Below are 15,161 nucleotides of genomic sequence, written 5' to 3' on the forward strand. Positions count from 1 at the left end.
CTCTCGCTTCTGGAGAAGTATTCAGTGTTTACACTTGGTCGGGGACCCTATATAAGGTCCGTGGACCAGGGGAGAGGGCCGTCCAGGGAGCCTCTTGGTACCCTATTGCTCCGCAGTGACTTGGCTGTGGGCCCTAGAATGGCGATTGCGTGCCCGCAGATCGCTGGCCCTGGGGGTGACTGCTAAGTATCCGGTATGTACCAGAGCCAGGGACCTGGCCCGTTCCAAAGCTCACCGTGGGTCCCCAGTTAGAAGGTGAAAAGAGAGGAGAAAGGGAAAAAAAAAAAAAAGAAAAGAAAAAAGAAAAGGAAAGAAAGAAAAGAAAGAGGAGAAAACGAAAGAGAAAAGAAGAAAAAGAAAGAAAAAAAAAAGAAAAAAAAAAAAGGAAAAGAAACGCAAAAAGCCAAACCAAAAAACACCAAAAACGCCAACAAAAATGAACAAAAACAAACTACATAGCACCTCACCACACTGCAAGGCAGAAAGATACACAAATCTGAAGTATATAATTCAGCGACTCACTGTTTTTTTGTTTGTTTGTTTTATGCCTTAGCACAGCTCCGCCCCTTCACTTCCGCTCGGCTGGGTCCGGAGCGGCCGTTAAATGTTTTTGTTTTTACGTCTTAGCATAGCTCCGCCCCTTCACGCCCGCCCGGCTGGGTCCCGGGCGGTTTCGCAGTGGATTTCAAGATGGTGTCTGCGCGCCCGCACAGCTCCGAGGGTGGTGGGGATCCAACCTCCGCGCTCAAAAAGGCGCGGCAGCCAGAGGCCCAGAGGGCAAAGGTGCCCGCCGAGGCTGTCCGGCTCGTGAGCAGCCGGGAAAAAAAAAAAAAAAAAAAACACCAAAAAAAACAAAAACAAACACAAACAAACAAAACCCAGAAGAAATTTACCAAGAATAAAATATACAGTTCGGCGAGCCTATTCTTCTTGTTTTTTTTTTTTTTTTTTTGCCTTAGCGCAGCTCTGTCCCTTCACCCCGAGCGCGGCCCCGGCATATCCCGCACTCCTGGCGTTGGTTCAGAGACCAGCGGAGGGCGCCGGGCAGAGAGAGCCGCTCGGCACTTTATGGCTCCCAAGCGGTTTCGCCCTCGCCTTCAAGATGGCGCCTGCAGAGCTCTGGGGCTGGAGGAGACTGGCTCCCCGGCAGGCAGAGACCGCCACTGCCCGGGGGCTGGCGAGCAAGGACGCGCACCGGGGGGTCACCGGCTGGAGAACCGCCGAAAAAGGCAGCACGGGCAGAAAGAGCCGCTGGGCACTTTTTGGCTCCCAAGCGGTTTTGCCTTCGCTTTCAAGATGGCACCTGCCGAGCTCCGGGGCTGGAGGGGACCGGCTCCCCGGCAGGCGGAGACCGCCACTGCCCAGGGGCTGGCCAGCAAGGACACGCACCGGGGGTGACCGGCTGGAGAACTGCCGAAAAAGGCAGCACGGGGTACAACGCTATTTGCTGTCCGGGAGTCTTTTGTGTTTTTCCGCCCTGGTGCAGATCCGTCCCTCCTCGCCAAGCGCTGTCTCAGCTGAGATCCCCCAGGTTCTAAGGTAATTTCACAAAAAAGCCTCCTGTCTGCAATGCGCCACGTATCCCTCAGTGATTCTGCGCTGGCCTGGGTCAGGGCTCTATTCAATTGGGAGCGGAGGGCAAGCCGCTTTCCCGAGAGGCTGCTCCCGCCCCGGCTGGGGGCGGGTGTATCCCACCCGCGCTCCGCTGGCTAGTGTCTGTCCCGCGTTCCCAATTTTCATTCACCTCAGACCTCACTCGCTCTGTTTGTCCCACGCTGATTCTCCCTGGATTCACACCGCTGTTCCTGTGTGGGAGCGGTCCTCTAGCGTTGTGGCAGGTCCGGATCGATGCCTTCCTCCCCGGGAGCGCAGATTCAGGCCGTCACCACCACTCCGCCATCTTTGATCTCCCCGGTAAACACTACTTTTAATGACCTCTCTTATCTGACGTTAGGCGCTCTGGTTCCAGGCGCAGCAGCAGCACCATGCGACCGCCGCGTTGGCGTCCCTCGGCCGGCAATCCTGCTCACGCAATGCTGCTGCCCGCCAGCCACAAATTAACATTTTTATCTGAATTTCAGTGTGATTCAGCCATCAGTGTCACACCACCTACCCCACAGCACTTCAAGCAGTAGAAGGCACTCTAAGTACACCACTGGTAGGCACAACACCTCTGTCAGCATCGCAAAAGCCACTTCCAGAAAAGGCAAGTGGGGGAAGGAATGGCTAGATTATTACCGACACCAGGTAATAATCTGCCTGGCTTGAATATGTCAGTAAGGTTATCCCTATAATGGGAGGATTCATTCTTTATGCCCTGAGAACACAAGGAAAGAACAATAACTTTTCTTGCAAGTTCTGTATTCAGTTCTGAATCCACTTTAGAGGGTAATATGTACCAACACACTATGAATGTAACTAAAAAACAAAATATGAACTGGAGGAAAAAAGAATAATGCAAAGTCTCTTAAAATATAAGTAAATTTTAAGCAAAATGTGCAATGAATATCAACATCACTGATAGTTCAATTTCATTCAAAAATTAGTACACATGTAGAAATTAAATTCCTGGCTTTGTAAACATGATGAATATGCAAATACTTTAGGTGAATATATTTTTCCCAGCAAGAGCTTTATGCAAGAAGTTTTTCCTCGGCCGGGCGCGGTGGCACACGCCTGTAATCCTAGCTCTCTGGGAGGCCGAGGTGGGCGGATCATTTGAGCTCAGGAGTTCGAGACCAGCCTGAGCAAGAGCGAGACCCCACCTCTAAAAATAGAAAGAAATTATATGGACAGCTAAAAATATATATAGAAAAAATTAGCCGGGCATGGTGGTGCATGCCTGTAGTCCCAGCTACTCGGGAGGCTGAGACAGGAGGATCGCTTGAGCCCAGGAGTTTGAGGTTGCTGTGAGCTAGGCTGACGCCACGGCACTCACTCTAGCCTGGGCAACAGAGTGAGACTCTGTCTCAAAAAAAAAAAAAAGAAGTTTTTCCTCAAAGTTCCATTACTAACAAATTCCAAAGTGTTGAGTTACTAAGAAAATAACTCTGTATTTTTCCTTATGTATTTTGATAGGTTTAGCCATCCCTTAAGCTGCCAATTTCTTGGATTTTAACATTCCATCTTCCTATAATTTTTACATTTTGATGAAGAAAAAGGAAACATATACATATGTGTTTAAAATTATATTACTTTAAAATTGATCTCTACAAGAAATACACCTCAATCTTTAAAAAAATAAATAATGGGAGTGGGGGAAGATACAAGAGGCAGAGGTTTGAAAAGCATGAAGGAAATAAGAATGGTCAAAAAGTGAGGTAGTATGGTGGGATTTCAGTCAATTTTAAGCATTAGACAACTTTAACCTAGAAAGAAAGTCTCAATTCAGTTATAACTATAATTTAAAAAACAACACACTATACATTAACAGAGAATCTAAATAGTGGCCTTTTTTTAAACAATGACAACAGGAAAAAAAAAAAAAACCCTCTCCTTATGTTGCATTTATTCAATTTGTAGACTCCTACTGCAGGTGGTCTTTGAGACAATATAAAAGATTTTTAAAACAAAATGGATAAATATGACCATTACTTTAAAATTCAAGCAGTTTTTCCAAACTGTATTTTTATTCACAGTGTCCAATTATCTACAAGGTATATACGGGCTGCAATACAAGCTATTATGATTGATTGATTTTTTAAGCAAAAATACTAGCATATATATGCACAAAATGAATCTTATCTCCCTTTACAGTATCCATTTTGAGCAGTTATACATCAATTCCAATAAAGAAATTCAAAAAGAGGCATTTCAGAAATAGTTTGATTGATGGACTATGTGTACATTTTCCTGAAAGAGAATAATACACATTTTAATAAATAAGCTCTGATATATTTGTTAAAATTTTTGCCTCACTAATTTATAGTCAAATGTAACATAGAAAAACTGTGAAAGACACAAATTTCTCTAAAAAAATTAATTTTCATTTGAAATTTACATATTTAAAAGAAATCTTTCCTTCACACCCAAGTATAAAAAATTATAGTAAGGGATAGGAAGGTAAGTATTATAACATCAAAGATAAAAGGCTATCATAGTCACAACCTTTTGAGAATTAAGTGATTATTGAGGAAAAAGAGGAAATAACCCCAAACCTACATCAAGCATTCTATAACCAATAGCTATAAATTGACTGGGGGCAGTGTTTAAAGTCTGCAGATGTAAATTTCTTAAATTTTACAAAGTTTTACTTCATCTTTTACTTGTAATGTATGTAGAAGCAATTCTAAATAAATAACAAAATAACCAAAAATGTAACTCATCTTGAACTAATACTACTTCTAGAAAAACAAACTACTGCCAGTTTACATTTTAGCACTTTAAGGACAGTTACTTTACTCTGATCAGTATAGTACTTTGAAATAGGTATAATTAAAAACTAACATGTACCTTGTAATTACTACATGCATGCATCTAGGTAAACATCCATCCAAGTACTTTTAAATGTATATACTTTCTTCAATTCATCTTTATCTTAAAAACTCTTCCCAAAGTAGTTTTTATTAAAAAAAAATTTTAAATACAAAACATGTGATTTTATCTTTTTTACTTGTCACGAAAGTGGTCTAAAACAAATACTTTGACCACAAACAATGAGTGTTCAATGCTTTCAACCAAACCACTGCAATTAATATGAAATTCTAAATAAAAAATATAATGCCACATAAATAGTATAACAGCCAAGTACTGTCTAAGAAGCCATATGTTTTTTCCCATTGTTCAAAAAAAGGAGATGACTTCCCGTCACTTATGTTTCTGATTAGCAAGGTGATTTATGCCACAATCACTAAAAATGCCAGCAAGTGAATGAGAAAATGCATAGTGACTGCACCAGATGTGCACAATAAACAGGAATCCCATTGTAATCTCTGGTACTTAGTTTATATGAAGGTAATGTAGGAAACACTCTTGGATATGGCAAAGTCACTCTTTTTTTACATTTGACTATAAATGATATGAAATAAATTGTGTGTTTTATACTTTATGGCATGCATACATTGATAAATTAGGTACCGTTTTGTATCCCGACTTATCTACAAGACAAACCTGGCTAAGATCATGGGGATTAATTGCTTCAGAAGTGTGAAATGCAGCTTTTCCATTCTTTTCTGCACACTCAGTGAAGAAACAATGATTAATCACTGTTTAACTATTCTCTTGAGGATCTACAAGATTGCCAAAGCAGGACTTATCCTCATAAATCCAAAAAATACAGGTTTAGATTTGTTGCCAACAACGGAAAGAACATGAACTTAAACCCATTTGTTATCAGATTAAAATAACGTCAAGGTTTTAGAACCCTACTGGTACACAATTCCCTTTAATCAGTGACTTCAATAGGAAATTAGATGCACACATAAGATATAATAAAAGCACATGTATTTTACAAAAGTAATAATAAACATATATTTTTAAAACTTACAAAATATCCTTGGCTTAATAATGTCAAACAACATACTCTTGAACTTGAGCTGATAACCTCCCTTAGCTATGTAAATACTTCAATGTCTCTGCTCTATTTATAAGAATTAAAATACCTGCTATCAGATGAAAAACATTTTAAACAGCTATTTCACATAGGAAATGGCTACTTATTCCAATAAGTTTTATTCCAGACAGCTATAGCTGAATGGCAATTATGTGAGTAAAACTATTTAGTTCCAATAGTACTAACATAAATATATTTATAAGTCTTTTTTACTGAAAATGTAAAACTCCAAACTTCTAAGCCTGTACTATAAATGATCTAAAAACATATGTAACATTTTGAACAGAAGTATGTAAGAGCAGAGGTTTCAAATACATTCCAAGTTATTTAGGCTTTCAAAGTATCTTCAGCCAAGGTTCACTAATATACTGAATAAAGTAAGTCTTAAGTTGAGGCAAAATTATTGTTCATATTTCTAAGATTTGAGGCATATATTTTAATAACTAAAACCTGATTCTATCTCAATAATAAATGTAATGTTAGTGGCGTAACTGTCAAATCATTACAAATTAAAGATTTTTTAATAATTCCCTTTAAATGGGTCAGCTATTCGCAAATATGGTGAAAAGCTAAAAACATTCACAATAAATTTGGCAAAAAAAAAAAAAAGAGAAAAATGAGCAATTTTCCTCACATCATCTAATTTATAAAGTAAAATATCTCTAAAAGAACATATAATTTAAGAAGTAATTCTCTGGTTACCTAAGTATCTGCCATAAAGTAAACAGTTAATAAACATTTGTTGATCAAATGGAAAGATGAATTCAGATTGATTTTACTCTCAACACTGATAACATTTTAGAGTCTATAAACAGAGAATTATCCTTTACGTTTTCCCTACATTCCCAAACATCATCTCCACTTAAAATTTTTCAATTCAATGAAAAATATTTAAGAAGATCCAACCTTATGTGCGTTATCTAAAATATACCATTATTATGAAACCCCATAGTGATAACAGTTCATCTTATTTAACTTAGAAGAATTATTAGGATGGAATTGGAGGTTTGCGGATGAATATAAATATTAGCTTGCAAGGGAAAAAGAGCGTATCAGAATAAGATAGCTGAGATTTTTGCACTCAGATTTATGCAAACAAGTTCATGCTTATAAAAGAAAACTCAATGAACATGGTTTAGGTCAGTAACCTAACCACAGAAACCAGGCCCCCAGATGATAAAATGGCAACCCACTGGAGAAATACATGTAAAGCCCAAAGAGGGAGACAAATTGTAAGATGTTAAACAATGAAGTATTTAGGAAGGAACTGACTAAGATGATAGCAAAAGAGCTGGCTGTAACACATGAACTATTCACCTGTGAAACGGAAAATTCCTGGAAAATCCCTCTCTGAGTTAGCCCATAAAGTGCTGGAGAGCCTCTCCACACATAATGAACCTATTTCACATACCAGATTAGGATATAATGTAAGGTACATTCCAAAAGAAAATGATAGACTTTTATTCTTGTGTCCTTTAGGGGAAAGCAATGAGTTAGGACCTGCATTTAAAGGGAATCAAAATAAGGTAATAAGAAGCACAAGACATCTTATTTCTAATTATTACTTCCACAACAGCAGTTGCTACCAAAGACAGAGTACAAAGTACAAGTATACCAAGTATACAGCATACCAAATATATTGACTCTTAGAAAGTGTGTCATAAGTGGACAAGTCGACATACGTATGTATAGGAGATATTACTCAAAATTTCTTCCAGCTCAGCAACTCAGAAAATTGTGCCAGTTTTTAGGAAAGGGTGAGGGTTGTAAAGAGTTGAAATTAGTTATTTAAGCCACTAGAGATGCTATAGGGAATAATAAGCACAAGGCTGCTCAATTGTTTGCCTTATAACTGCTCCTGTATCACTTACTATGCTTTCTAACTCAAGCACTACAGTATTAGGGCACAGGGAACAGGCAACTTGAATCATGTCACAGGGCACTATGAGCAGTATCTATAGCCAGAGGAGGAGTTATACAGCAGTCTCCTCTTATCCACAGGCCTTCCAAGACCTCCAGTGGATGCCTGAAACCTGTTTTTCTCTTTACATATATATGTATGATAAAATTTAATTTATAAATTAAGCACAGTAAGAGATTAACAATAACTAATAATAAAATAGAACAATTATAATAATATACTATAATCAAAATTATATGAATGTGGTCCTTTCCCCTCCCCATCCCTAAATATCACAACATACTGTATTTACTTGTTTTGGGACTGGATCACAGGTAAGTAAAACCATGGGTAAGTAAAACCACAGGCAGCTGAAACCTAGAAAGGGAACGCCCAGATAAAGGGGGACTACTTTATCACTATAGAGAGTTGGGAGCTTGAGCAAAAATGGTTAGGAAGGGTAACACTGTTACAACTCAGAAACACATGAGAGATCCCAGAGATCATATTTTACCAACAGGAAAATGTTAGAATTCTAATGCCATTATTGTATCTCATATTTATCAGCTGTGCTCTGGGGCTAAAGTGACAGGGAGAAATAGTAACTGGAATGAACACAATAGACCATTAGTAGAGTTTCACAATTGCAATTTCACCTGTATTCAAGCAATCTAGGACATGAAGTACTTTATCATTATTCTGCTAAGTGAATTTGAACCATAAGCTCCCTAAAGCTGGTATAAGAAAGGAGCTGATAGCCCTTCTTCTAATCTTAATGTAGCCTGGTGGTTCTCTACAACATTGTATAAAATATTTACAAGCTTGAAACTTTTCAAAAACATCAAGAGGTGTATCATTCATAAATGCCTTTTGTATGTCTTAATTTCATTAATAGAATTTTTTTTTACCACAAAATTCCTAAACTGGAAACCAACATATATTTTCATATATGTATGTATACAAGTACACAGCAAAAACCACAATAGAGTAAGAATTATAAGAGAAGCCTAAAGAAGTGGGAAGCAGCTTATCATGATGCTTCTTGGATGTCACATATTGCAGAGGTAGTGCAAAGCTTAACCAAAGGCTTTTTAAAGATGGATCTGTCCTCATAGACCATGCCTTTCTTCCTATCATTAAGAGTAAACCCAGCCTGAGTCAGAGCAAGACCTCGTCTCTACAAAAAAATAGAAAAATTAACTGTGTGTGATGGCACACACCTGTAGCTCCATCTACTTGGGAGGCTGAGGCAGGAGGATCACTTGAGTTCAGGAGTTTGAGGTTGCAGTGAGTTATAATGATGCCACTGCACTCTAGCCCAGGTGACAGAGCGAGACCCTGTCTCAAATAAATAAATAAAAGAAAAAGAAAAAAACCACCTATGCTCCAATTTAAGACAATTAAATTGTCTTGTGCAAAAAACTTTAACAATTCTCCACTATTTCTTGAATCATCAGTTTATCCATCTTTATTGGAGTACTCCCATTAGTATGTTATTTTTCTCCTATTTAAGAAAATCCTCTCTTGACCCTAACTTCTCTCTTAAGCTGCCACATGTTTTTCCCCTCACTCTTCCTTGAACCCATTCCAGTCAATCAGAACTTTGTCCTCTACTGAAGTTGTTCTTCTCAAAGTCATCAATGACCTCCCATTGCTAAACCTAACAGACAAGTCACAGTCCACCTCTAACTTCACCTATCAGTAAGGTTTCTCACAGATGATTACTCCTCCTTCCTTGAAACATTTCCATCACATTCAGATATTCTGAAACACAAATGATTTTTCCTTTTACCTCACTGGGGTTTCCCCTTCTCTGGCCTCCTCTACCAATTCTTCTTCTTCTCCTAACCCCTTTACTTAAGGTGCCCTAAGACTAGGACTTCAAATCTCCTCTGTCCATATTTACCACATTGCATCAGTGTTACACTTTTAAATTCTATTTGCAACTGTCAACCTGCACAGTTTTTCCTTCACCCCAGACCTCTCACCTGACTCTGGATAACTGTATCTAACTGCCTCCAAACATGTTCAAAACCAAACTCCCAACCATTTCCCCCAAATGTACGCCTTTTATAATCATCCCCTCTTCACTAAAGAAAACTCAGTCTTTCCTGTTATTCAGACCAAACACTTTGGAGTCATTCTTGACCCATCTCTTTCTCTCATACTAAAAACCAATCCATAAGCAAATCTTGTTGTTCGTACAACAATTATCTTTCATCTACATGGTCTCTCTGCTTCTGCCTTTGTTCCCTTAAAATCTATTCTCAAGCTGGGAGCCAGTAATTCTTTTAAACTATTATATAAACCAGATGATAAGGATACTCACCAATACTCCCCATCTCACTTAGAATAAAAGCCAAATACAAGTCCTCAGAAGAACTAGAATCCCAGTTATTTTTCTAATTTAATCCCTACTACTCTCTACTCATTTTGCTATAGCCACACTGACTTTGAGGCTGTTCCTTGAACACAGTGATATTCCTGCCTCAGGGCCTTTGCACTTCCTATTCCCTCTGCTTAAGACGCCTATTCCCTCACCTTCTTCAGTTCTATACTCAAATATTACTTTCTCAGTGAAGCTTTCCCTGACCACCCTATTTAAAATTTCCATTCCTCTCCCTATATTCTGAAATCCCTATCTCCCACTCCCTGCTTTATTTTCCTTCATGGGATACTAACCTTCTACATATTTTATTTATTTATCTTGCTACTTGTCAACCTCTCTACCCTAAAATGTAAGCTTAATCAACTTAAGGATTTTTGTCTATTTTGTTTCACTATGCTAGCTCCTAGAAGCATCTTACATGAGTAAGACTTGCTTCAAATTTCTCAGGAGGAATAATGAATAGTAGAAAATACTGGAGCAAAGTCCTTCAAAGTTCTGAGGAAAATGATTTTAAACCCAGAAACATATATACACCAAGATTATCAATCAACTGTAAGAATTAAAATAAAAAACATTTTTAATAGCACAACTCAGAAAAGTCATCTATTTAAGCTTTCTAAAATTTTACTTAAAGGAATCTAAGAATGATGCTAACAATGGGATATAAATAACAGTAGAACTAACCCGATAATATAATGAAAATAAATCTCAGAAAGACACTTCAACAAAAGGCCAAGGAAGCTCTGGTTCATAACAGAAGGTCAAGGTTAAGTGGGAAATTTATTCCAAAAGAGTGTAAATAATCTTACAGAAATGTTATTTTATGGGTTAGAAGCTTAAAAGTACAACTGTGTTGCACTGTGGTATGCTATCAATAAAAATAGAAGTACAAATCTCTTATGAGCACTAAACAAAAACAATGGCAATTTAAAACTCTGATAAAAACAAAAAAATTACATATATAAAAAAACCACAGTAGAAATGTGAAACAAAATGTTTGATTTTGAGCAAATGAAGAAAAGTAAGAAACCCTTTATTCTAGGGGAAAAAAAGGTCCACTCATCAGGTAATTCTTGAAAGAAAACAGAACTAAGTGATATTCTGAATTGACATATAATCACTATATAAGAAATATAATATGTAAGAAATACATAATCATTTCTCTACCTTGCTGAAAGTCATTTGTCACTATCGTAGGATATTCTAATACACACACAAAAAAGGAAAATAACAAGTGTAGGCAAGATGTAGTGAAAGTGGAACCCTCACAGATTGCTGGCTACGATGTAAAATGGTACACCCGCTGTGGAAAACAGTTTGGCGCCTCCCCAAAAAGTTAAAGATGGAAATACAATATGACCCAACAATTCCACTCCAAGGTAGGTATGCATAAAAATTGAGAACATGTACTCAAACAGTTAAATGTAAATACATGTTCACAGTAGCACAATTCATAATAGCCAAAAGGTAGAAGTAAACCAAATGTTCACTGATGAATGAAGGGATAAAGAAATTGTCATGAATACATACAACACGATTATTATTCAGCCAAGAAAAGGAATGAAGTAATAAGTGCTACAACATGGATAAAAATCGAAAATATTATGCTAAGTGAAAGAAATCAGACACAAAAGGTCACATATTGTATGATTACATAATGAAATACGCAGACTAGATAAAGCCGTAGAGCCAGAATACAGACTGATAGACGCCAGAGGGTAGGGGTATGGCAGAATGGGAAAAACTACTTAATAGGTAAGGTATTTTTTACCTTGGAGTGATGGAACTAAATAAAAGTGGTAGGTTGTACAACATTGTGAATGTACTAAATGCCACTGAATTGTTCAGTTTAAAATTGTTAGTTTTGCATTAAATAAATTTCTTCTCAAAAAATTATCTTAAAATAAAAAGAAATTCTGCTTTTAGTTCACCCTTTACTATTTTCTTATTTCCAGAGTTACTTAGAGATTTCCAGACTTCCATAATCTTCTTTAACTTTGGAAGTCTCTTAGAAACTATTTATGGTTTTCCAAAAAACATTTATCTGAAGTTTATTAGTCCTTTAAGCTTCACTTCAGTTTTTTTCCTGTGCTAAAGTCAAATAAAATTAAAAATAATAGATTTTACTTTTTAAATGTTACATCAGTTCATCTCTGCAGACTAGGATTGGGGATAATTTTTATCTTCGTTACATTTTTCTATATCTACCAAACTTTCTAACACAAAATATTACTTTTATAATCAGGAAGAAAATGCGTGCACTTTATTACAAGGATAAAAATTTTACATAAAACAGGAATAGGTACTAGAAGAGAACACTTCAGGAAATGATCTGGGTTATTCTCAGCTGATATTCAGGACTTAAAAAGTTAAAAATGTTTCATACCAAGAATGATTTGAGGGCATCAGAATGCACATACAATTGACAAAGACAAAACAAACAAGAAGAGAATAAAGAAACATATACCTTACTGGAGTATAAAGGCATGATTCTATCAAAGATTTATTCTCCTTTCAAAGTTTGAGATCTTACTATTTGTACTTGTGTTCTTACTACAGAGGAACTCAGTAAGGGCTCTGGTGTTCAGTCACCCAGTTCTTTCACTAAGTCAGGTGATAACTTACACTGAATTTGGGGGCGCGATGAGAAGCACAGAGCAGGCAGAAGAGGCAACTTGACTGAGGCAGAAAGAAATTGCCAAATTTCTTTTACTTTCCCAACAGATCAGTCATGAATAAACATACAAGTAATCTAAAGTAGGGTTTCTGAAATTGCAAAGGTGACATATACTAGTAAGTAGTAAATGAAATATACAAAGAATATAATATAATAGAGCACAGAGCACATCCCACGTAGTTAGGGTAAGAATTATTTCAACTTTTGTTTCAGTTTCATTTATACCTATGGGAACTGGCTCATTAATGTAAATTTTATTTCTTACTAGGGGTTGTGGTAGGAAAAAAATTGTGAATGCCACCTATCTGAGATACCTTCAACTCTAAATTCAATCATTCTAATTTCCTGCTCCTTTAACAAAAAATACAGTAAATGCCTAAAAGGGGTAAAAATAGAAAAGAAACAGCCTACAAATACAAAAAGTGTTCCTTAAGTACTAAAATTTGTTGGTGGGAAAACATTTTTTAAAGCCTCCCTGAAGACTTAGCTAAATGAGAAGAAAAACAGTAAGGAAAGGGAAAAGAAGAAAAACAGTAAGGAAAGGGAAAACAATGGAAATTGATGACTGAATGTAGGAGGTGGAAAGAAAGAGATCAGGAAGCTGAGTAACTGAGTTGGAGGGGCAACATTATTCTGTGAAGGAGCCTACAGTCTAAATTTGGCAGAAGTGTACAAACACACCACATATGCTTTTTTGCACACACATCTATAGAATACATTACTATAGCAAGGACATTGAGAATATTCCATTTTTAAATGTACATTTTGAATAAATGCATGCTTACCTTTCAGGAGAACTTCACTGGTCCATAAATCTAGATGACACTTGAGAATGCATGTTCTTATAGGTTCAAAGATGATTTCAGGCTCAGTATGACAGAGTTCTCCAAATACAAGTCTTGGTAGGCAAACAGGAATTGAAGAGGAATCAAGAAATAGAGACCAGCCAAGTTCTCTCTCAACTGAGATGCTGGAAAAACAGCATCAACCTAGAAAAATAAATAAAATAGCTTCAAATGCTCCTATTCCAGAAGGAATCCTAACCATAGGAAAAAATGCAAAATGCAGGCAAAAAAATTCATGCCAAAATATTTTAGGTGCTCTGAGGACAAATATTAGTGTACTTATTAATCACTTCTTTACCTATTTTAACTCCTGGAAGAAAAGGAGGCAATTTATAATACTAACAATAAATGGCATTATTTTTTTTTCATTATATCTATATATAATAAAAAAAGCCTCACTATAAAACAAATCACCTGTTACAACTTCATTTAACTTTTCACTGAAATGATATGTTAAAATAACAAGCCTACTATTTAAACACATAGTAAGAAAAAAAATAAAAATAAAAAAATAAACACATAGTAAGATAATATCATAATTTAAAAATCACATAATATAAAAAATAGAAATTTGACGTTTGACAACAAATATGAAAAAAAATTCATTGGAAATGGATTCAAAAGCATTAGTAAAATGTAAAATTAGAATACAGATGCATCAGTGATGACAAGTAAATATTATTTGTGAGTTAGTAATTAATTACTATAGCATTTTTCTAGAGAAAAAGAAAAAAATCTATCACCTTTAGAAGGAATACACTATACCACAGATCATAAATGACAGATATATTTACATAAAATATACAAAAATGACAACTGAATTTTCTTGAACAGGTGATCCAATTTAAGTAAAGAACTTCTTAATAATGAAACAATTACTAAACGTATTATCACTCTCCTCTAGATTTCATTCTTTATTAGTTCTTAATGTTCAACAACCTGTTAAGAGTTTATTGGTGGCTCAGCACATGTACAAAAAGACAGCAGCAGTTAGGTAATATAATGTAAAACATAAATCAATAACATGGAACTGAAAAACATGACTACAGATCTAGCTGAAACCTATTAAGATTCAATAGAAATTAATTACTTCAAACACATTTTAGCATCACATGCAAGTAAAACCAAATAACAAAGTCACTCTTCTGGAAATAGGATTTCCAGAAACTGTTTTTTGCCCTTTTAGATATATCCATTTTATTGACAATTCTTGTTTTATTCGTTGTATGTTTGTTTGGTAAAGAGAATGATTTACTACACTCTGATGTAGAATTTCAATCTTATTTGAGAAGTTACAAACATTTCTAAATTATATTACATATATGGAAAATATCTAAATATTGTCAGCTATCCCTGGACAGCAATATATTCACATGGTTTTTCTTGTATGATTGAACTAAAAATTGTCACACTACGAAAAGAAAGCATACTTCTGTTTCTCATTTTTCCTTTTTAAAAATACAGAGTATTTTCATCCTATGGATGGCTCTTTAATATGAAAAGTACTCAAATATCTTTCAACTACCCCAACATATGTGTATTTGATGGAATATGTATTTAAGTAACACAATATATATTGTTATACTTTTATAGTATGTCACTACTATTTAAAGAATGATGGCAATTTCTTCAGAAAGTGTGACGGTTTTCAAAAGAAAAAATGGCACTACAATCAGTGCCTTGAGTAGCTGTAATTTGTAGTATTTCTAAATAAACACTTTATATCAATTTTTAATTTTAGGTCAATTTGCAATTTCTTACACTGCTCGGATCATTAATTAACCTTCTTGTTGTGACAG

General features: G+C 36.1%; 1 protein-coding gene across 1 annotated transcript in view; it reads right to left on the bottom strand.

The window, feature by feature from the left end:
* The window catches only part of TBC1D5 (TBC1 domain family member 5), a 430,335-nt gene that overhangs the window by 375,552 nt on the left and 39,622 nt on the right, over positions 1-15,161 (bottom strand). Inside the window, exon 2 of the mRNA XM_069475443.1 lies at positions 13,303-13,506. The gene's annotated coding sequence lies outside the window, so the exon portion shown is untranslated. The remainder of the gene's footprint in view (positions 1-13,302; positions 13,507-15,161) is intronic.

Source organism: Eulemur rufifrons, chromosome 7 (genome assembly GCF_041146395.1).
Source record: "Eulemur rufifrons isolate Redbay chromosome 7, OSU_ERuf_1, whole genome shotgun sequence".
Classification (NCBI taxonomy): Eukaryota; Metazoa; Chordata; class Mammalia; order Primates; family Lemuridae; genus Eulemur; species Eulemur rufifrons.